The sequence below is a fragment of the Meriones unguiculatus genome, chromosome X (genome assembly GCF_030254825.1).
Source record: "Meriones unguiculatus strain TT.TT164.6M chromosome X, Bangor_MerUng_6.1, whole genome shotgun sequence".
Taxonomy (NCBI): domain Eukaryota; kingdom Metazoa; phylum Chordata; class Mammalia; order Rodentia; family Muridae; genus Meriones; species Meriones unguiculatus.
Genome location: NC_083369.1, coordinates 20,072,567 through 20,096,110, shown reverse-complemented (window position 1 = coordinate 20,096,110; position 23,544 = coordinate 20,072,567). Strand labels below are relative to the sequence as shown.

Here is a 23,544-nt window from a genome sequence, read left to right as displayed (position 1 = left end):
CTAAGTCCTATAGGTTTGGGCATGTTGTGTTTTCATTTTCATTCCGTTATAAAAGTTTTTAACTTCTTTCTTCAATTCTGTCTTGACCTGTTTTTCATTCAATAGTGAGTTGTCCAGTTTCCATGAGTTTGTAAGCTTTTCCGATATTTCTATTCATTGTTGATATTCAATTTTAATCTGTGGTGGTCAGATATCCAACTTTAATCTGTGGTGGTCTGATAGGATCCTGGGCATTATTTCACTTTTCTTAAATCTATTAAAACTTTCTTTGTGTCCAAATACGTGGTCAACTTTGTTCCATGAGCTGCTGCAAAGAAGGTATAATCTTTTGTGTTTGTGTAAAATGTTCTGTAAATATCTGCTAGGTCCATTTGATTCATGCTATTATTTAAATCCAGTTTCTTTGTTTAGTTTTTGTCTGGATGATCTGTTTACGGCAAGAGTGGGTTATTAAAGTCAACCACTATTACCTTGTTGAGGTCAACAACTGTCCTTCAGATATAGTAGTGTTTGTTGTTGTTTCACTGATGTTGGTTGGGTCTCTTTCTATTTGATGCATAAATATTTAGAATTGCATTATTCTGTTGGTGGACTTTTTCTTTGATGAGAATGTAGTGTTCTTCCCTATCTCTTCTGATCAGTTTTGGTTTGAAGTGTATTTTGTCAGATATTAGAACAGTTAAGTTTGCTTGCTTCTCAGTTCCATTTTCTTGGAAAAAGCTTTATTTCATCCTTTTACAATAAGGTGATATCTGTCCATGATGGTGAGGTGTATTTCTTGGACGTAGCAGAAAAAATGGATACTGTTTTCTATTTAGTCTGTTATCCCATATTCCATATCTTTTATTGAATAATTGAGACTACTTATTGAGAGGTATTAGTCAGAAGTTTTAATTAATTCCTGTGGTCTTACTTTGATCCCCCTTTCATTGAACTGTTCTTATGTTTTATTAGGTGCACTTTCTCTTCTGACTGAAGTTTTCCTTCCAGTGTCTTCTGTAGACCTAAACTGGGGAACAGAAAATGTTTAAATCTGTTCTCATCATGAATTGTTTTTCTTTCTCAGTTATTTGTGATTGATTGTTTTTTCTGGGTATAGTTGTCTGGGCTGGCACCCGTAGTCTAAAGGGCTTGTACAACATCCTTCCATGCCCTTTTATCTTTCTGAGTCTTGACTGAAAATTGGGGTGTTGTTCTAATGAGTCTGCCTTTATATTTGACTTACTCTTTTCCCCTGTATCTTTTAATATCTCTTCTTTTTTCTTTACATTTTATGTCTGATTATTATATGTGGTAGAGAGTTTCTTTCCTGTTGATCTGGTATACTGTTTGCCTCTTGTAACTTGATAAACTTTTAGAGTTGACATCTTCTTTGACTGAGTTGTCCATTTCTTCTACCTTATGTTTAGGACCTGAAATTCTCTCTTCTGTGCCAAGAAATCCTTCAACTATATTCTGTGTTAAATAGCACGCACTATAGTAGGGCCCAGAGTGCTGAAATAATAGTTTATTGTTTTCTTTAAAAAAAAGAATTCTATCTTGTTTTTGAATTCTATAGTCATATCTTAAATGATTTTCCTTATTTCATTCAACTGTTCGTCTTTTCATGGTCTTCACTGAGGCATTTATTCATAACTGCTTTAAGCGCCCTGAGCATAGTCATAATCGCTGTTTTGAAGTCCTTGTCTTTTGCTTCCGTGAAATTGCTTTTCTCAGGACATATTACAACAGGGTTTCAGTTTAATGTGCTTTGGGCACATTACCTTGGTTGTTCATGTTCTTGCACTTAGGTGAAGGCATTTAGAGTTGTGACATTTGTGGTGTTTCTTGGTATAGCTATCTGGTCTTGTCCTTATTTAGTTAGGTGTTTAGTTCTCTAGAGAAACTTCTATTATTTCTAGCAGGGTGGGACTACTAATAACAAACTCCTTTAATTTCTGCTTGTCTGGGAAAGTATTTATCCTTCATTTTTAAAAAAAAACAATTTTAAGGCCTGGAATTATATATTGATGTGGCGTATGTCCCTTGAATTCTAAATCATATTATTCTTCCTTGTTGCTTTCATGGTTTCTGAGAAGTCAGATTTAAATCTTATATTTTAAGTAAGGTCTACTTTTCTTCTGACTTCTTTTAATACTGTTTCCATACCTTTATTTTTCCATGGTTTGCATATGATATATCCAACTTTAACTTTGTTTGTTTTAATTTGGTTTCATCTGGTGTTCTCCCATCTGTTTGGGCATTTAGTTACACTCAGATATTAACTTGAATAAATTCTTAGTCATTTTGATTCAAATATTCTTTCCATTATTTTCACCTTTTAACACTTGCACTTGCCATACATCATACTTTTTAGTTGTCCCAAAGTTCCTGAATTTTCTTTTTATACTACCTAGTTTTCAGGTGTGGGATTTTTTTATTCTTACTATTTTCATTTTGTTTTGTTGTCCTTTTGCTTTCCTTTTCTGGAAGTTTCTACTGGTATATACTCAAGGTTAAGTTCTTTTCTTGCCCACTATTTTTTTTTCCTGTTTTTTATTACAGACACATGGTCAGGTTTTCTTCATCAGGACTGGTTTCTACAAAGGTTCTACTTGAAAGTCTCTTGCATGCTAAGATGTGACTCTATATTTGCCACATTGATTCAGTTTAAGGCTCGGTGCTTTTCCACAGCATGTCAGTTCTCTGCTATATCTAAGAAATATTGCTGGCTTTCAGTTCGCTTAATTGTTTAGAATGCAGTTATGACTCCTAAGCTATTTACATGCCAAGAAAGGAACCAGAAGCCCCTGTCTTTCTCTTTGAATACCAGTTTTACACGTGCATAATTACACATGCATAAGCATCGCTTGATCATTTATATTAACTACTGAGTTATGTAGATCTCCCCATTTCATTGCACAACTTAAAAATAAAACTTTCATTAAATATTACCAAATGTTTTCATCAAGAAGTTATGTAGTTTATGATAATGGGAACAAACTTTCCAAAATTCTCATTTTAATCTGAAAACTTAAATTTCATCATTGGTCCCAAATATTTTCAACAGTTTGCCATGAAGTAACGGATTAATCTCATCAATTTTTTTGAAAGATGTCTGTAAAATGTGGATGTTTTGAAAAACCACAATTGCTCTGTTCACTGTTCCTTTTTATAAAATGACATTCCATGAAATAGTGACTAGTTTAGCTCACAATTAAAACACATACAGCAACCATCATTCTTTTTTATGCCACAAAGAGTATCAAATGACATGTTTTCATGGTCAACATTTAATCAATTTATAGTTTTAATCATTTCTTGATGGATATTTTAAAGTAAACTGACTTTTTAATGTGATACCCATAAAATTGCTGTATTGAAACACCTATAATACCATTCTGTATCGTATAGAACATTTCAAATGAAAACAAGCAGTGATAATGCTGGTTCATGTATAAATACTTGTTATTACAGACTGTACTCTTTCTATTTATATATAAAATAATCAGTGTGAAACACTGCAGTGTTTTGAATTCAGGCAGCTACATTTAGTGTTTCCTGTGTCTCTTAACTGCATTGACACATATCATCTTGATTTGTATAAGTATGCTATATGACATTCAAACAATAACAAAATTGACCAAAGATACATATCTCTGAATATACATTTTCTGCACTTGAATCTCCACTCCAAATTTTAAGCAACAAACGCTATATTTAGTGACTACTCAGATGTTAATCATGTGATCTTGAAGAATTCACTTACTTGGACCCTCAGTTTCTCACCTATAAATTATTAAAAAGTGAGGTATATACTCTAAGTAACATCACCTGGCACATTTTCAGATTTTAGTTCTTAATATCTAAAATGAAAAATAAAAACAAAACAGTGTTGGTGACTTAGAATAAAATCTGTCTAGTGAAGGTGAAAAAAAATTCGCACTTATTTGAAACCAAATAGGATTGCAATGTGGGCAAACACAGTCGAAATGATTGCTGAAATGTGCTATTAGGTTTTTAAAACTATAAACAGTACTTATATCATGAATGTCAATGGTGTTGGTAATTGTGTGATTTGTTATTCTGAAACTGTGATTGGGACTGCCAAAAATTTAAGCTAAGTGGTAAAAACATGTTTTTCTAAAAATAATTTTATTTTTTTATATTAATCACAGATTATTTACTTTGTATCCCAGCCATAGCCCTTTCCCTCATTGCCTCCCAATCTCACCCTTTCTCACTTATCTCCTCCCTGCCCCTTTCCAAGTCCACTAAAAAGGGACATCCTCCTCCCCTTCTGTCTGACCTTAGCTTTTCAGATCTCATCAGGACTGGCTGCAATGTCCTCCTCTATGGCCTAGCAAGGCTGCTCCTCCCTCGGGGGTGGGGGAGGTCAAAGAGCCAGCCATTGAGTTTATGTCAGAAACAGTCCCTGTTCCCCTTACTAGGAAACCCACTTAGATGCTGAGCTACCATGGGCTACATACGAGCAGGGGTTCTAGGTTATATCCATACATTTCCTTGGCTGGACATATTTTTTAAAAGGTCAGTTTCAGAGAAGACTAGTAAACCTTCCTCATCTGTGCTGCATACAACAAACAGTATTCATATGACAGTAATTTCAGCACTCAGAGTCAAGTTTAAGGTCACCTTGAGCTAGGTCATAATTTTAAGGTCAGTCTGGAAAGAAAGAAAGAAAGGAAGAGAAGGGGCTGGGGAAATGGCTCAGAGGTTAAGAACATTGGCTGTTCTTCCGAAGGTCCTGAGTTCAATTCCCAGCAACCACATTGTGGTTCCCAACCATCTTTAGTGAGATCTGATGCCCTCTTCTGATTCTGCCTGCATGTGCACAGCCACACATGCAGGCAGAATGCTGTACCAATAAATAAATAAATAATCTTTTTTTTTTTTAAAAGGAAGGAAGGGAAGGAGGGAGGGAGGGGAGAAAGAAGATGGATTAGGGGTATGTATTACTTACTTCCCTCATCCATTTAACAAAATACCATATAAGAGAGAGTTTATTTTTTAATTAACTTATTTTATTAATTACAATTATTTCATTTTTTTATCCCAGCTATAGCACCCTCTCTTGTCCCCTCCCAATCTCACCCTTCCTCCTTCTTCTCCTTCCATGTCCCTCCCACAGTCCACTGGTAGGGGAAGTTCTTCTCCCCTTCCATCTGACCCTAGCCTATCAGGTCTTATCAGACTGGCTGCATTGTTTTCCTCTGTGGCCTGGAAGCTGTTCCCCACTCAGATGGAGGTGATCAAAGAACAAGCCACTGAGTTCATGTCAGAGACATCCTCTGCTCCCCTTACTAGGATGAACCCACTTGGAGACTGAGCTACCATGGGATACATCTGTGCAGGGGTTCTAGGTTATCTCTATGCATGGTCCTTGGATGGAGTATCAGTCTCAGAAAAGACCCATGGGCTTAGATTTTTTGGTTCTGTTGCTCTCCTTATGGACCTCCTGTCCCCTCCAGGTCTTTCATCGCCCCCTTATTTCATAAGATTCCCTGCACTCTGCCCAAAGTTTGACTATGAGTCTCAGCAACTGCTTTAATACCCTGCTGGGTAGTCTTTCAGAGGCCCTCTGTGATGGACTCCTGTCTTGTTCCCTGTTTTCTCCCTCTTCTGATGTCCATCCCATTTGCTTTTCTGAATGAGGATTGATCATCTTACCCAGGGTCCTCCTTGCTTAGCTTCTTTATGTGTACAGATATCAGTATGTTTATCTTATATTATATATCTAATATCCACTTATAAGTGAGTACATATCCTGTGTGCCTTTCTGCTTCTGGGCTACCTCACTCAGGATAATCTTTTCTAGTTCCCACCATTTGCTTGCAAAAGCAACAAATCAAGTAATCCAATTTAAAAATGGAACATACATCTAAACAGAAACGTTCGACATCCTTAGTTATCAGGGAAATGCAAATAAAAACGTCCCCGAGATTTCACCTTACACCCATCAGAATGGCTAAGATAAAAAACTCAAGTGACAATACATGCTGGAGAGGATGTCGAGAAAGGAGAACCCTCCTCCATTGCTGGTGGGAATGCAAACTTGTACAACCACTTTGGAAATCATTCTGGCGCTTTCTCAGAAAAGTAGGAATAGTGCTACCTCAAGGTCCAGCTATATCGCTACTTGGCATATATCCAAAATATTCTCAAGTATACAACAAAAATATTTGTTCAACCATGTTCATGGCAGCTTTGTTCATGATAGCCAGAAGCTGGAAACAACCCAGATTTCCCTCATTTGAGGAATGGATACAGAAATTGTGGTTACATTTATACAATGGAATACTACTCAACACTTAAAAACAAGGAGAGTGTTTATTTTTGCTTACAGTTTGAATGGGTATAGTCCATCATGGCAGTGAAGATATGGAAGCAGGAATGTGAGACATTTGGTCATGTTGCATCTGAAATCAAGAAGAAAAAACAGATAAGATATGTAATCAGGCCATAAAACCTCAAGTCCCACCCCCCAAACACACACACACACACACACACACACACACACACACAAGGAAAGTACTTCTTGCAATTTTTGCCTCCTAAAGGTTCCCATGAGTTCCTCAACCTTCCAAAACAGTACAAACACCTGGAAACCAAACAGTTAAATGGGAGCATCTGAGAGATAGTTCATATTCAAGGTGTAACCTCAGTCTTCAAGTAGTTTCTAAGAATACATCTATTTTACCTCGTACAACTGTTATCCAGCATCAAGGAACAATGTTTCCAAAGTTAATCCACACCCAGAATAATAATAATATCTGCAGTCCAAATTTAAGGTTACACTTGCTGAAATCTGATTTACATGGCCTCTCAATTTGTACAGGTTAAGTTTTTATTGTCTTTGACATAAGCCAAGGTCTTTTGGAAAGAGGAAACTTCAACTGAGAAAATGCCTCCACTAGATTGGTCCATAAGCAAGTGACCCCTTCTTCACTTTCAAAGCCATCAGTGTGGTGTTTAAGTCATCATTTAAGCAGTTTAATCATTTAGCTATCATTTAACGAGTAGGAGAGAAGATAGTATAAAGAAAGACACTTTTGTCCCTCATTTTGTATCAGATTATTAAAACAATGAATTTCAATGAATTAAAATTTCCCTAATAAGTCCATGACAAGAAAATGGAAGCCCTGGTGACAGCAACGTTGACTTATGGCTCACTGGACTTCCCACTAGAGCAACTTTAACTAAACCTCCTTTTCCTGCTTGTCCTATTACTTTTTTTGTTTAAATGGAGGAACGGAAGGCTGAGCCTTGCTTGTTGGGGCTGTTAGGGTCAGGCTTTTACTCCAAAAGTTCCAGGAACAGTTACGTTGTCTTCTTTTCTGTACCAACTTCCTCTGTCTCCTTCATATAATGACATTTGTGATGATATTAGGGCCAACCAAAATAATTCAGGGTCATTATCATATCTCATGATATTTATTTCAACAACATATTCAGAGTCTTCTTTATAATATCAGATAACATTCATGGATTCTAGGGATGAAAATTATAAATTTGAAAACATTTAGTCAGTCTACTATGGCCAGAGAGTAAGGGAAAAGATTCCAAAAATTAACTTAATTTTAAAACAGTTTGAACAATGTAACTTCAACAGCCATCAAAATCATATGCATAGATATTTTGTTAAGACACGCAAATGCAAGTCTTTCTCTAGCTTGCTTTAGACAGACATTATTGCTGCTCTTTTACACATCTCTTTCCTCTTCTTAATGCTTATCGCTAAATCTATATTAAAAGCTTTTTTTATAAACTTTATTTTGCTTCATAATGACTCCTCCAATTTTTAAATTTGAATATCTTATTTTTCATATTTTTGAAATTAAAACATAATTACATAATTTCCCCTTTACCTTTACTTTTCCTCCCTCCAACCCTCCCATAACCCCACTACTTTCTAATCTCAAATACATGGCCTCTGTTCTTTTTCTTTAATTGTATTATACACACAAATACACACACACACACGCATATATGTGTGTATGTTTCTACACACACACACATACACACAAATATATATAATCTGTTCAGTCCATGGTGTTACTTGGCACTTCTGAGATTGCAACTCCTAGAAATGCGAAGGAAATCAACACCTAAGATACTGCACCAGTGTGGTTGCCTAAACAATACCTGAATCCTGAATAAGAAGATCACCAACTGACATGATCATATGTAGGAAACCACACTGGGTCTGCAACACTAGAAAAAGAACTATAAGCAATCAAAGAATGCTGAAAGCCAGAGAAATAGTCTTCCTCAAGGAAGACTCCTGAAATTAAGTTATCCATTACCAGTGGTCAGTCCTGAAACATATACATGTAAGTAACATTATATGTGTTTCTTTTCTGTGGTATATATTAAGGATTTAAGCTGAATAAAGTTTTCTAAAAAGAACTCCTCAGGCTACTGTAGCTGGCACTGTAGGGCTGCATGTTTCACTGATGCTGACAGTACATGTCCTAGACACTGTTCTAAATAGACTACATCAATTAGCTCGTTTAATTTTTATAACTCTGTGAGGAAGAGATTATGTCCTAATTATCAACATTTTCCTGGAGAAGAAGCAAACACAAATTAAAAAAACAAAAAACAAACAAAAACAAAACAAAACAAAACAAAACAAAAAAACAATTCAGAATCGAAGATTCCAGTAAACCATCAGGTCAAGTTCAAACATAGGCAAACTGGCTCTGGAGCAACTAATAGTCACTATAGTATCTTTGTAGGACACTAGGGAATGGAAGATACATTTAAGAAGTGTGAATAAATACCTGTAAGCTACTAAGTTATTGTCAGGCAGAAGAGGAATTATTTAGTATTATTATTCAAAACTAGATCAAGAATAAGATCTACAAATCGTACCATTTGAAGATAATACCTGGTCATTCTTAATCTGTTCTGTGAGTACGAATCTTCCATAAATCAAAACTGAGTAGAAGATGAACAGATAGCTGTTTAAAAATGTTCTAAAATCTATATGGAGAGCTAAAGACTAGCTATCACTCTTGAGGTAGACTAGATTGGCATGGGAGTAGGGCATGGCCATCTGCATAGTTGTTAAAGGCTGATGCTAGACTGTACTTTACATGACCACTCAAAACTGGCTAGGTACAACGTGACTAACCAAGATGCTTGCTAACTATGCTTTTTGTTCCTTACAAAAGCATTTCTATATATTTGCTTGTGAAAGCATATACTACTAACATGCTTCTGGTGTCAAATCCAAATAAAACAGATAAGGAGAAAAAAACCTGGCTTAGTTGCATTTTGGTCATTTTTAAAAAGTGCCATGAAAAGGAAAAACAACTTGGAGGGAAAGGTTTGTTTAGCCCACAAATCCAAGATATAGACTATTATAGTAAAGAGTCAAGGTGGCAGGAACTTAAAACAGCTAGTCATGTCACACTCACATTCAAAAGCAGAGAGAAAAGAATACATGCATACCTACTTGTGCTCACCCTCCTCAATATTCTTACCCTTATATAAAGAATAGTGCCACCCACAATAGATTAAGTCCTCCCACATCAATTCATGTAACCAAGACAACCCACCCCAGACCTGTCCACAGGTGAACCTGATCTAAACAACCTCCCTATGAGATTCTTTCCAATGATTCTAAGTTATATCAAGTTGACAATTAAAAGTAATCATCACATAGGACCCCGGACATAACTTAGTTTTAGCTGTCCTTCTCTGTATTCCCTCCCTTGTCCCTCTCTTTCCTCCCCATCTCCATTTAGGCTTATTAAAATATGGACATATATGAAAAATCTAAATAGAACCACCAAATAAAGGGAGAGACAAATCTCTAACTAGACACCTCTTACCACCAAATGAAACCTCCAGTGCCAAGAATGGGTTATATCTAATTGTGTTTTTAACCAAAGGGGCTCCACGGAAATCCCAAACAGGATATTACCAAGGCTATTGTTGTTCTCCACAAACTGATAGTAAGGAACCTATTGTTAAAGACAACACCTACATAACTCATTGAACATGGAGAAGTTGAGCTGGTACCTACGTAGAGCCTTCACCCCTACTGACTAAAAGGTACCCTGCATGTTCCCAGAGAAGAAAGGTAAATAGCAACCAAGCTACAAAGCCTTCTTGTTGAGGGTCTTTTGAGGATCCTATTTGAAGTTTAATTAAGATGCAGAGACTTCTATATAGTTTAAGGCTGTTGGTCTTTTGCTGGGGCAGTCTCTCAGCTAGCTACCAATTTAACCTGGCTTCTCCAGTACACCATCTCTCCACATGGTTCTCGCTGCCTGCTCCTTTCCATATCCCTTTTGTCTTCCTTCTGCCTCTGTCCAGTCTGCCTTCATCTCTTTGTGTCTCTTTGCATCTATGTCTGCCCAGAAGTCCTGCCCCATACTTCCTGCCCCAGGTCTGGCCACCAGATCTTTATTGTGCAAAAAGCCACATTCCTTACTCATCTAGGTCATCTTCCCCACAGTAGTGTGCCTTATTTTTAAAGGCAGGTGAGGAAGTGACATTTGCACATTCTGCTTGCCTAGCATTGCCAAGTTCAAATAACAATTAAGTACACTTTCTCACGACCAGAAAATGCAGTATTTGTGAGTCACTCCAACACCCTTTGAGCTACAATTGTGACCTGCTTGCAAGATATCCTGATGCAACAGTGGCACAAGCTTGTGGGAGTAACCAACAATTACCTGATTGGATTTAAGTCCCAATCCATGAGATGGAACCCATTCTTAACACGGCTCAGGTGGGCACGAACCCACTAGATAAGCCATGGATCTAGAGTAAAACCAAATATTACTGTTCTGCTAAAGAAATATAGCAATAAAATGAATCCTAGTGAAGTTCTGCTATACTCATAGTTCAGTATCTTGCTGAGCCATCATCAGAGAAGTTGCCTCCTGCTGTAGATAAGAACTAAAACAGAGACCCACAACTGGGAAATGTGCAGAGTGAGTGACCCTGAAACACTTGGTCCTAAATGGACGTCTCCATCAAGTTCCTCCTCTCAAGGCACTCCGTGGAAGAGTAGGCAGAAAGATTATAAGAGCCAGTGGGGATGGAAGGCACCAAGGTGAGGCACAAATGAACTCAGAGACTATTTCAACATGCACAGGTCTTGCATGGATCTGTGCCTAATGTTGTTTCAGTGCTAAGACGAGAAGCAGACACAAGTCCTACTCTTAACCCAGAACCTATCTCTATCTCCAATCGGTAACTTCTCACAAGAAAAAATTAGTTTTCTCCAATGGAGTCTCATTAGGAATACCAACTACTGTTAAGGACAGGCCCCATGCTCAGCAGTAGATAGGGCAATGTTTTTATTTGCTTGTTTGTTTGTCTCACAGTGTTTTGTCAGGGCACATCTATCTATCTATCTATCTATCTATCTATCTATTATAGATTGATCTTTTGCTTAATTATAGTTTCTGAGTTTGTGGGTTTTTTAAAACAATATCCCAGTATGTGTGTGTATGTTTGTGTCTCTGCATACATATGTGTTTCTTGTGTCTTTTCTTTGGGTCTTTCTTTTCTATTTATAGAGGCTTGTTTTCCTATTCTGTTTATTTATTTATTTATTTAGATGCCTGCTTTCTAATGAGAAAGGGAATGAATGGTTATAGATGTAAGTGGTGAGGCTGTTGTGGAGGATCTGGATTAATTTAGAGGGTAGAATGTTGGGTGGGATAGAAATATTTTCAAGATCATCCTGAGTGAGCTATCCCAGAAGCAGAAAAACACACATGGTATATACTCACTCATATAAACATATAATATATGATAAACCTACTAAAATCTGTAAACATAAAGAAACTAATCAAGAGGGAGGACTCTTCCTAAAATGCTCAATCCCTGTCCAAAAAGGCAAAGAGGATGGATGTCAGAAGAAGGAGAAAACAGGGAACAAGTCAGGAGCCTGCCACAGAAGGCCTCTGAAAGGCTCTGCCCTGCAGACTATCAAAGCAGATGTTGAGACTTATGGCCAAACCTTGGGCAGAGATTAGGGAATCTCATGAAAGAAGTAGGAAATAGTCGGATCTGAAGAGGACAGGAACTCCACAAGGAGAGCAACAGAACCAAAAATTCTGAGCACAGGGGTTTTCCTGAGACTCATACTCCAACTAAGGGCCATTCATGGATTTAACCTAACACCCCTGCACAGGTGTAGCCCATGTGCAGTTCAGCGTCCAAGTGAGTTCCATAGTAATGGGAACAGGGACTATCTCTGACATGAACTGATTAGCCTGCTCTTTGATCACCTCCCGCAGAGGGGGGAGCAGCCTTACCAGGCCACAGAGGAAGACAATGCTGCCACTCCTGATGAGACCTAATTGACTAATCAGAAGGAAGGAAAAGAAGACCTCCCCTATCAGTGGACTTGGGGAGGGGCACTCATGCAGAAGGGGGAGGAAGAGAGGGATTTGGAAGGGGAGGAGGGAGGGAACTACAGGGGGGATACAAAGTGTATAAAGTGTAATTAATAAAGAATTTAAAAAATAAAAATAATATTTTCAAAACAAACAAAAAAAGTAAGCATCCCAGGAAAATTCTGACCCATTCTTAGAATGTTTCACCTTTTCTTTACATTAACTCATGAAGAATCGCTTCATTAAGGAAACCATCCAAAAATCTCAACAACATGTCTTCTTCTTAAGAAGCCTGCACTTAACCACTGAGACATCACAGAGGGCCTCTCAAAGACTCTACCTAGCAGTGTATCAAAGCAGATACTGAGACCCATAACCAAACCTTCAGCAGAGTGCAGGGAATCATATGAAAGAAGGGGGAGTTAATATGACCTGGAGAGAATAGGAGCTCCACAAGGACCAAATAGATCTGGGCACAGGAGTCTTATATGAGACTATTTCTACAACCAAGGACCATGTATGGATATAACCTGGAACCTCTGCTCAGATGTAGCCCGTGGTAGCTCAGTATCCAAGTGTGTACCCTAGTAAAAGGAACAGGGACTATTTTTGACATGAACTCAATGGCAGGCTCTTTGAACTCCCCATCCCCCAAGGGAAGAGCAGCCCTTCTAGGCCACAGAGAAGAACTTTTTCAGCCAGTCCTGAAGATACCTGATAAAACAGGGACAGATGAAAGGGGAGGAGGTCCTCCCCTGTTAATGGAATTGGAAATGGGCAGGGAGGAGATGAGGGAGTGCGATACAGCTGGGATACAAAGTTAATAAAATGTAACTAATAATAAAAATAAAAATAAAAAAAAACAAAAAATGAAGAAACCTGCACTCACTTTTTAAGTGTGTATTTTTGCCTTATAACAAATTTACTCACAGTTGTAACCACAGAAGTTTTGGGTTTTGTTTTTGTTTTTGTTTTTAATGTTTGCAGGATACTGGAAACATTACAGATGTCTCAACCTGTCCTGTATCGAAGATTTCATAGACTTTCACCTGTGAGTAACTTCTAGCACTGAACAGCTAGCTCTCTATCATAATTGTCATCTGCAAAACTCAAAAAATTTTTCCTTTATTACACAAAAAATCTTTTACTTTCTGAGACTCACTATTGTACTTTTTAAGAGAGGGATTATGATAGTCAGCACTAATTTTAAATACTTTATGAATGTTAATTTCACTGAGCAGCCAGGGAGATTTTCCACAAATTAATTCAGATCTTAGCACTATCACTAACCTAACAAGTGTTGGGAGCTGCTGGCTGTTCTAGAAGCTGCTTTGATATTTAAATCTCAGCGGAAAGACTGGTTTTACCAGGCCTTCACTGAAGTCAGGGAAGAATTTCCAAGTCCATCTCCTTTTGTTTGTGACAGCAGGTGGGATAGCTTGTCAAAATCACACCTCTTCTTTCACCAACTTGTGAAATTAACCCATTGTGCTGAGCTGTTTTTACCTGGCTTAAAAGCAGTCTGAAATAAAGCCAGGGCACTGGTTGAGTCAAGTCTCCACTAGAGCCTCTCCGAAAGGTCCCATGCATTGTGTGTTAGTTTATTAATTTTAATCCTCACTCCTGACTCAAGAACCATTCAACTCTGCTGGCGGGCCCTGGCATAACGGTATATGTGAAAGCAATAGATTATATAAAAAATAAGTTACTAATCAGTTTTTTACCATGACTCTCAATCATACATACATTTTTCAGCATTGCTAAGTGCAAAAGAGTTTCATAAATACTCATCTTCACTGTGCCCAATGCAGTTTGGTATTTTTAATGTGGTATCATTTACTTTTTTAAAAACTCTTGATCAGAACTCAGGAATTTGAGTTCATAATTCAATCAATAAATTTCAACTTATATTTTAAAACACTTGAGCTAAGATGATTTTTTTGCTTGTATTTTTTCAAAGCATTTCTGGTTTTATGCTGACATAAATAGAAGTTTTCTATCCTTCCAGTTTCCTGACTGACTTCTTGATTCACTGTGATCTTTCTTTTCATGTTACATCAGGCTACCCTGTCTCATAATTAGACTTGTATTTACATTACAGTCAAAAACTTCATTAAAATTTTATTTTGCATTTATTTGTGTTAACTGCATGTGTATGCATGTGCATGCATGCCATGTTTCCCATGTGGAGGTTAGAGGATAATTTGTGGGTGTTGGCTCTCTCCTTCATTTTACCATGTGGGCACCAGAGATCAAATTCAGGTCATCAGTCTTAGTGAGTCTCAGTGCTGCCTCTATCGACTGAGCAAACTCTCAGGTTCCCATATCTCATTTTCATGCATTCTATTGTCACTTTTAGTAACTCTCTAAATTATGAGCACTAAGAAAAAAAATCACTTAGTTACATTTCTACCTCATACCTCTTAACTCCATCATATATATATATGAAATATATATAACATACATATATGAAATATATATAAATATAAATATATGATATATATAATATATGAATATATATTCATATATTATTCATATATAATATTCATATGAATATATATTTATATATGAATATATATTTTTCATATATATATATGAAAATTTCCATAATTATTCTTTCCATATATCTTTGGCTTCCCTGGAAGTCTTTAACTTGTCAAAGAGCCAAAACTAGTTAAATCAAACTAACTCATTTAATTTCTCAATTAAGGAGACAAAAAGCAAAGGCATGGAAGGTGTACAGAGTTGAAGGGTAGCTTTTCATGGAGTATCAGTGGGCTGCGAGGTGAAGAGCAAATGTATGGTGCATCATTTGTGTGTCATAGTCCAAATAATATAGGTAGAAAGGATATCTATATCAAAAGAAAGATAGCTATTATGAGATTTTAAAAGTGAATGTAAAATTCAAGGCGTCTGTCAGAAGTCCATACTGCTAAAGAAACACTTCCATCATTGAACAAAATAAAATAAAATAAAATCAAGCTGGTTCCCAACTTGAAGCTTCACTGTTACTTACTAGCATTCATGGTACAGGAAGGTAATTTGCATATTATCAGAGGAGAAAAGATCGATTTTACTTACCTACAAACCCTACAACCTACAACAGAGAACTGTCTGCAAAATATACTAATGCAATAGTGACACAAAGATTGTGCAAGGACTAGCTACATTTTTTTTATTTGGTTTAAAGGTCACTTCATAAGAAGAACCTATACCTGAAACTGTTGAAGTAGCGAAGAACCTCAGACTAGATAGACCACAGCTTTGGGGATAAGCTACTACTATTATTCTGCTAAAGGAACATAGCAATAAAATGAATCCTAATGACATATTGCTATAGCCACAGATCAGTTCCTCAGATCAACCCTCATCAGAGAAGATTCTTGCAATAGGTTTTAAATAAAACAAAGACCCACAGATGGCCAATATGTAGAGAGTGAAAGATTTTGGATCGCTTAGTCCTAAATGGGATGTTTTTATCCATCCTTCCCCATCAAGGCACAGGGATTTATGTGGAAGAAGTGGAAAGATCTTAAATGACAGAAGTGGTGGATGGCTTCAAGGAAACATCGTCATTCAGGTACAGTAACTCATACAGACTGTGATAGCACACACAAAACAGAACAAATTCAAGCCAGACAAAATTTCCGCATCGAGAATGGGAAGTAGGCACAAAATACCACCCCTAAACAAGAAGCTATGTGTAATTGTTACTAGTTGGAAAAGAATGAATGGAGTGTCACTGGGCATAACAACATACTCCAGGGCAGGTTCCAGAAATAGTTGGCCAAAACAAAACAGACTCCATGTTTTGTTTTATGTGTGTCTGTGTGTGCGTGTGTGATTTTTGTTTTGTTATTTTTGTTTTACTGGGGTTTTGTTTGTTTTGAATTCATTTTGGAGTTTATTTTTGTTTTGTTATTGCTGTGGTGAGAAAGGGAGAGAAGTGGTATGAAGTTGGGTGGAAAAGAAAGTTTGGAGATCCTGGAGGAGTTGGAGATGGGGAAGAATATATTCAAATCATATCATATAAAATTTTAATAAAAATTAAATTAGTCCAGCTGAGTGTGTTGGTGCATGCCTTTAATCCCAGCACTTGGGAGGCAGAGGCAGGTGAATCTCTGTGAGTTTGAGGCCAGCCTTGCCTACAAAGCGAGTTCCAGGACAGCCAGGGCTACACACAAAGAAAACCTGTCTTAAAAAAAACAAAGCAAAACAACAGCAACAAAAACTAACTAAAAAAGACCTCAACATAAAACCAGACACACAAAATCTGCTCGAAGAAAAAGTGGGGAAGAGCCTTTGAACTCATTGGCATAGGAGACAATTTCCTGAACAGAACATCAACAGCTCAGGCTTTAAGATCAACAATTAATAAATAGGACCCTATGAAACTGAAAGCCAAAGGACACTGTCAACAGAACAAAATGACAGCCTACAGATTGGAAAAAGATCTTCACCAACCCTACATCTGAAAAAAATACTATAATATCCAAAACATATAAAGAACTCAAGAAATTAAACTCCAACAAACAAAACAATCCAATTAAAAAATGGGGTACAGAGCTAAACAGAGAATTCTCAACAGAGGAATACTGAATTACCAAGTAACACTTAAAGAAACATACAACGTCCTTAAGTCATCAGGGAAGTGCAAATCAAAATGACTCTGAGATTTTATCTTATACACATCAAATTGGCTAAGCTTGAAAACTCAAGTGATAGCACATGCTGGCCAGGATGTGGAGAAAGCGGTACACTCCTCCATTGTTGGTGGGAGTGCGAAATTGTATGACCACATTGGAAATGAATTTGGTGTTTTCTCAGCAAACTGGGAATAGTGCTACCTCAAGACCCAGCTATACCATTCCTGGGCATACACTTGAATGATGCCCCACCATACAACAAGGACATTTGCTCAACTATGTTCATAGCATAATAGCCAGAACCTAGAAACAACCTAGATGTCCTTCAACCAAAGACTGGATAAAAATCTGTGGTACATTTACAACATGGAATACTATTAAGCTATTAAAAACAAGGAAATCATGAAATTTTCAGGCAAATGTATGGAACTAGAAAATACCATCCTGAGTGAGATAACACAGAACCAGAAAGATACAAATGATATATACTTACTTATAAGCAGATATTAGCCATATAGTACAGGATAACCATACTATAATCCACAGACCTAAAGAAGTTAAATAACAAGGAGGACCCTAGGTTCTCCTTCAGAAGGTAAAACAGAATAGACCTGGAAGTGGTTGAAGAGAGGGAACCGGACTGGAGGCTTCCATAAGATGTCCTCTGAAAAACTCTACTCATCAGGGGATCAAAGCAGACACTAAGACTCACAGCCAAATTTTGAGCAGAGCACAGGGAGTCTTATGGAAGGGGGAGATAGAAGGACTTGGAGGGAACAGGCACACCACAAGACCAACAGAGCCAGCAAATCTAGGTCCGGGGGGACCTTCGGAGACTGATGTACCTACCAAAGACTGTATGTGGAGAGGACCTAGAACTCCTGCTCAGATGTAACCAACAGGCAGCTCAGTCTCCATGTGGGCTTTCTAGTAAGGGGAGCAGGAGGTGTCTTTAACAAGGACTCTGTTTCCTCCTCTTTGATCACTCCTCCCTGGTGAGGTAGCCTTGCCAGGCCACAGAGGAAGAAAATGAAGGCAGACCTGATGACACTTCATAGGCTAGGGTAAGTTGGTAGGAGAGGAGGGTTTCCCCTTTCTGAGGACTAGGGGAGGGAGATATGGAGGAAGAGGAAGGAAGGAAGGGTGGGACCCAGCAAAGATAAGTCAGGGGGCTACAATTGAGATGTAAAGTGAATAAATTTTTAAAAAATAATCGAAATTTTTAAAAAATACAAAAGAGAAAAAAACCATAAAAGTAAAAGGAAGGAAGGAAGGAAGGAAGGAAGGAAGGAAGGAAGGAAGGAAAAATAAAGTGGTCCATGGCCTATACTCTTTAACTAAAAGGATGACTGCCTGATTAAAAACCAATAACTGAAATAGGATTAAGAGTTCCCTAAATGGTAACCTAAATGTCTAGGATGAAATGAAAAATTACTCCTCATGTCAAGAGCTATGAAAACCATAAGATGAATGAGAAAAGATAATTAACTGAACATAAATACCAACATGACTTCAAGGATTTAAAGGGAGAGGACATGAGAGGGGTTGAAAAAAAGAAAAGGAATATGGGAAGTTATACAAATATATTTTGATTAAAAATCTGATTACTGAAAAAAGCCACATAAAATTCATCCACAAGAAAATAATCTTGAAACAAATGCATAAATATTGGAAAATGTTAGCAAAGAAAAGAGTCGATTTTAATATACAACCTAAATGCAAATTGCATAACTGATAAAACACAATAGCTAATATATTTTAAGTAGCTATTGGCACTCAACAGTAGAGGGTAGATAACAGAGTTATCAAAGTTGAAGGCAGAATTTAGGTATAATTTGCTTGGTTGTTAACAAGAAAAGGAAAAAAAAATAGGGGAAAACCAAACTCTTAGGTATGTGAGGAGCATAACAAAGGTTCTAAAAATTGTATTGTCACAGATCTAGATCTCTAGAAGAAAAAAAAATGAATGAAAAGAAAACAATAAAACAGAAACTGCTAATGTGAACAAAATGGTAGAAAAGAAAATCTGAGACCTTCTTTGCTACAATAGGGACACCAAATTCAATAATAATGATACATAAACTAATTTCTTTCAAGAGAAATCAAGAAACCAACTAATAGGATACTGCATCTCAGGCAAGCATGAACTCAGCCACACTAAAGTCAAGATGAAACATTGTGGTACTTACTCATCATAATCTCTCTCTCCAGCTCAGCACAGTATAACCAGGAGAAAACTCAATTGTTGGCTTCTTCCTGGAGAGGGAATAGAAGGAAAGACTAAACATATGTTGAACATATGGACTTGCAGGGGGTGGGAGTGAGGCTGTGTATGTGGAACTAAGTTACTTCTTCCCTTAGCCTGAGCACTTCTATTTAAAGGGTGCTTGGTGGAGGGGCCATTGAAAATAACAAGTATTTAGGCTACCCCCCCCACTAGAACACCCCCACTAAGAATGGAACAAGAGTGAAAAATAATACAACTCTGAGATTCTCCTTGGAAATACAGAGAGTTGGAACATATGTATAAAATGCTGTCGTTGCAAAGCACTATGAAAGATAGTGGTTCAAATGTCATCATTCAAAGAACACTGAAAGGACCCAGTATGCTCAACCTGTCTTAAAAGTAACTGAGAATAAAATGTATTTCTATGACTAGCTGCTGCATCACTTGAAATATAGTAGAACAGAATTAAATACAACTTAGTGTCATCTACTTTAGGAAAGGGAAGAAGAGAGAGTAGAGTAAGTGTCTAAAGTTGTTTTTTTTTTAGATTTTAATAATTAGTTTATTCACTTTGTATCACAACTGTAGCGCCCTAACTCATCTCCTTCCAATCCCACCCTCCTTTTCCTCTTCTCCACAGATGCCCCTCCCACAATCCACTGATAGGGAGGTCCTCCTCCCCTTGGATTTGACCCTAGCCTATCAGATCTCATCAGGACTGTCTTCCTCTGTGGTCTGGTAAGGCTGCTCCCCCATCAGGTTGAGGTGATCAAAGAGCTAACCACTGAGTTAATGTCAGAGACAGTCACTGTTCCCCTTACTAGGGACCCCACTTGAACACTGAGCTGCCATGGGCTACATTTGTGCAGGGGTTCTAGGTTATCTCCATGCATCATCCTTGGTTGGAATATCAGTTTCAGAAAAGACCCATGGGCCAGATTTCTTGGTTCTGTTGCTCTCCTTGTGAAGTTCCTGTCCCCTCCAGGTCTTTCTAACTCCAACTTCTTTCATAAGATTCCCTGCACTCTGCCCAAAGTTTGGTTATGAGTTCCAGCATCTGCTTTGATACCCTGCAGGGTAGAGTCTTTCAGAGGCTCCTGTCCTGTTCCATGTTTTCTCCCTCTTCTGATGTCCATCCCATTTGCCTTTCTGAATGAAGATTGATCATCTTACCCAGGGTCTTCATTCTTGCTTAGCTTCTTTAGGTATACAGATTTTAGTATGATTATCCTATATTATATGTCTAATATTCACTTATAAGTGAGTATATACCCTGTGTGTCTTTCTCCTTCTGGGATATCTCACTCAGGATGATCTTTTCTAGTTCCCACCATTTGCCTGCAAATTTCATGATTTTCCTGGTTTTAATTGCAGAGAAGTATTCCATTGTGTAAATGTACCACAATTTCTGTATCCATTCCTCAAATGAGAGATATCTGGGTTGTTTCCAGATTCTTGCTATTATGAATAGAGCTTTTATGAACATGGTTGAGCAAATGTCCTTGTTGTATACTTGAGCATCTTTTGTATATATGCCTAGGAGTGGTATAACTGGATCTTGAGGTAGCACTATTCCTAAATGTCTGAGAAAGCACCAGATTGATTTCCAAAGTGGTTGTACCAGTTTACATTCCCACCAGAAATGGAGGAAGGTTCCCCTTTATCTACATCCTCTCCAACATGTGTTGTCACTTGAATTTTTGATCTTAGCCATTCTGATGGGTGTAAGGTGAAATCTCAGGGTTGTTTTGATTTGCATTTCCCTGTTAGCTAAGGATGTTGAGCATTTCTTTAAGTGTTTCTCTGCCATTTGACATTCCCCTGTTGAGAATTCTGTTTAGCTCTGAGCCCCATTTATTAATTGGATTAATTGATTTGTTGCTGTTTAACTTTTTGAATTCTTTATACATTCTGGATGTTAGCCCTCTATTGGTTGGTAAAGATATTTTTCCAGTCTGTAGGCTGTCATTTTGTTCTGAAGACAGTGAGCTTGCTTTACAGAAGGTTTTCAGTTTCATGAGGTTCCAGTTACTGATTGTTGATCTTGGAGCTTGTGATGTTGGTGTTTTTGTTCAGGAAGTTGTCTCCTGTTTTATTTTATTTTTTATTTTTATTTTTTAAGGCTATAGAAATAATTTCCCAGTAAAAGCAGTAAGTAAACTACATTATTTCAAAACATTTTTAACTAAACTAAAATAGAATTATATCACTCTCCTCCTTCTAGTTCCTCCCATCAGCTCCTCCCCAGATTTTATATGTATATGCATATGCATTTGCACATATTTATATGTATAAAAGGGAGTATAGTTTGAAGTTTAAAAATCCAGCTACTACAAAGGTGCATTACCACAAATAGACACCAGAGGGAGCAAAACACTGTGAAAATGAGGGGGGAAATGAGTAAATCATTGTAATGAGGAATACACATGGTTGAGCAACTGTCCTTGTTGTATACTTGAGCATCTGTTGGATGTATGCCTAGGAGTGGTATAGCTGGATCTTGAGGTAGCGCTATTCCTAATTATCTGAGAAAGCACCAGATTAATTTCCAAAGTGGTTGTACAACTTGACATTCCCACCAGCAATAGAGGAGGGTTCCCCTTTCTCCACAACCTCTCCAGCATGTGCTGTCGCTTGTGTTTTTATCTTAGCCATTCTGATGGGTGTAAGGTGAAATCTCAGCATTGTTTTGATTTGCATTTCCCTGATGAATAAGGACATTAAACATTTCTTTAAGTGTTTCTCTGCCATTTGATGTTCCTCTATTGAGAATTCTCTGTTTAGCTCTGTACTCCATTTTTTAATTGGATTGCTTGATTTGTTGCTGTTTAACTTCTTAAGTTCTTTATATATTCTGGATATTAGCCCTCTGTCAGATATAGGGTTGGTGAAGATCATTTCCCAATCCGTAGGCTATTGTTTTGTTCTGACGACAGTGTCCTTTGCTTTATAGAAGCTTTTCAGTTTCATGAGGTCCCATTTATTGATTGTTGCTCTTAGAGCCTGTGCTGTTGGTGTTCTGTTCAGGAAGTTGTCTCCTGTGCCAATGAGCTCAAAGCTCTTCCCCACTATTTCTTCTAACAGGTTTAGTGTGTCTGGTTTTATACTGATCTACTTGGACTGTAGTTTTGTGCAGGGTGATAAGTATGGCTATATTTGCATTTTTCTACATATAGATATCCAGTTAGACCAGCACCATTTGTTGAAGATGCTATCTTTTTTCCATTGTATGGTTTTGGCATCTTTGTCAAAAATCAGGTGTCCATAAGTGTGTGTGTGTTTATTTCTGGGTTTTCTGTGTGATTTTATTAAACCACCAGCCAGTTTCTATGCTAGTACAATGCAGTTTTTACTTACTGTTGCTCTATAGTACAGCTTGAGATCAAGGGTGGAGATACCTCCAGAAGATCTTTTATTGTAGAGAATTTTTTTAATGATTCTGGGTTCCTTTTATTCCATATGAAGTTGAGAGTTTCTCTTTCAATGTCTGTAAAGAATTGTGTTGGTAATTTGATGGGAATTGCATTGAATCTTAGATTGCTTTTGGTAAGATGGCCCAATCCAAAAATCTGAGAGGCCTCTAGAGGCCACCAGAATCTCTAACCTCAGGATAACTGATAAGTCTTCTTCCAACCAGTAAAAAGACAGGCAGTAGAAATGTATATGGGTGAATATTTTCTCAAACAGGAAGGTATGAAATGGAACAAAGGCATATGGCTCACACAAAGAACAGAACAGATTTAACACATTTCTAAAACTTGACTCTGTGGAAGGCATATAACCTATTTGACAAATAATTCAAAATAACTGGCAAAAGATATTATGATCAAAAATTATGTATGAATAAAATAGGGATATCAAAGAGAGCCATAGATAGTATAAAATCTAAGTTAAAGAATAGGACATGTAACCTGGGAAAACTCACTGGAGATCTACAATAACAGCCTCAGTAGAACAGAAAATGGAGTTATAAAAACTGAGGACAGGTGACTTGAAATTAATAGTGGACAGGAGCAACAAAGAAAATGTGTGAAAATGAATGAAAAGAAAATGTAAAGGACATGTGGCTCACTATCAGGTAGCTCTGTATACACATTAAGAGAGAAAAGAAGATAAGAGAGAGAGGAACACAACGTATTTGATGAAATAATGGGTCAAACATCCTAAATTCAGGAAGGGAAATGGGTCTCCGGATTAAAAATACTCAACAAAACCAAACATCAAACAATCCGTAGAACATGACACTGGCATATATCATAACCAACTGTTATATGTGCACCACCTGAATGGGGTACAGATCTAAACA

The 23,544-nt window shown here is 37.4% G+C and overlaps 1 protein-coding gene across 4 annotated transcripts in view; it reads right to left on the bottom strand.

Moving 5' to 3' along the window:
- Positions 1–23,544, bottom strand: part of Zc3h12b (zinc finger CCCH-type containing 12B) — a 231,871-nt gene that overhangs the window by 180,139 nt on the left and 28,188 nt on the right. For all 4 annotated transcript variants that reach the window (XM_060375016.1, XM_060375017.1, XM_060375019.1 and 1 more), the window contains 2 exons: positions 19,201–19,267; positions 6,342–6,416 (listed from right to left, as the gene is read on the bottom strand). The gene's annotated coding sequence lies outside the window, so the exon portion shown is untranslated. The remainder of the gene's footprint in view (positions 1–6,341; positions 6,417–19,200; positions 19,268–23,544) is intronic.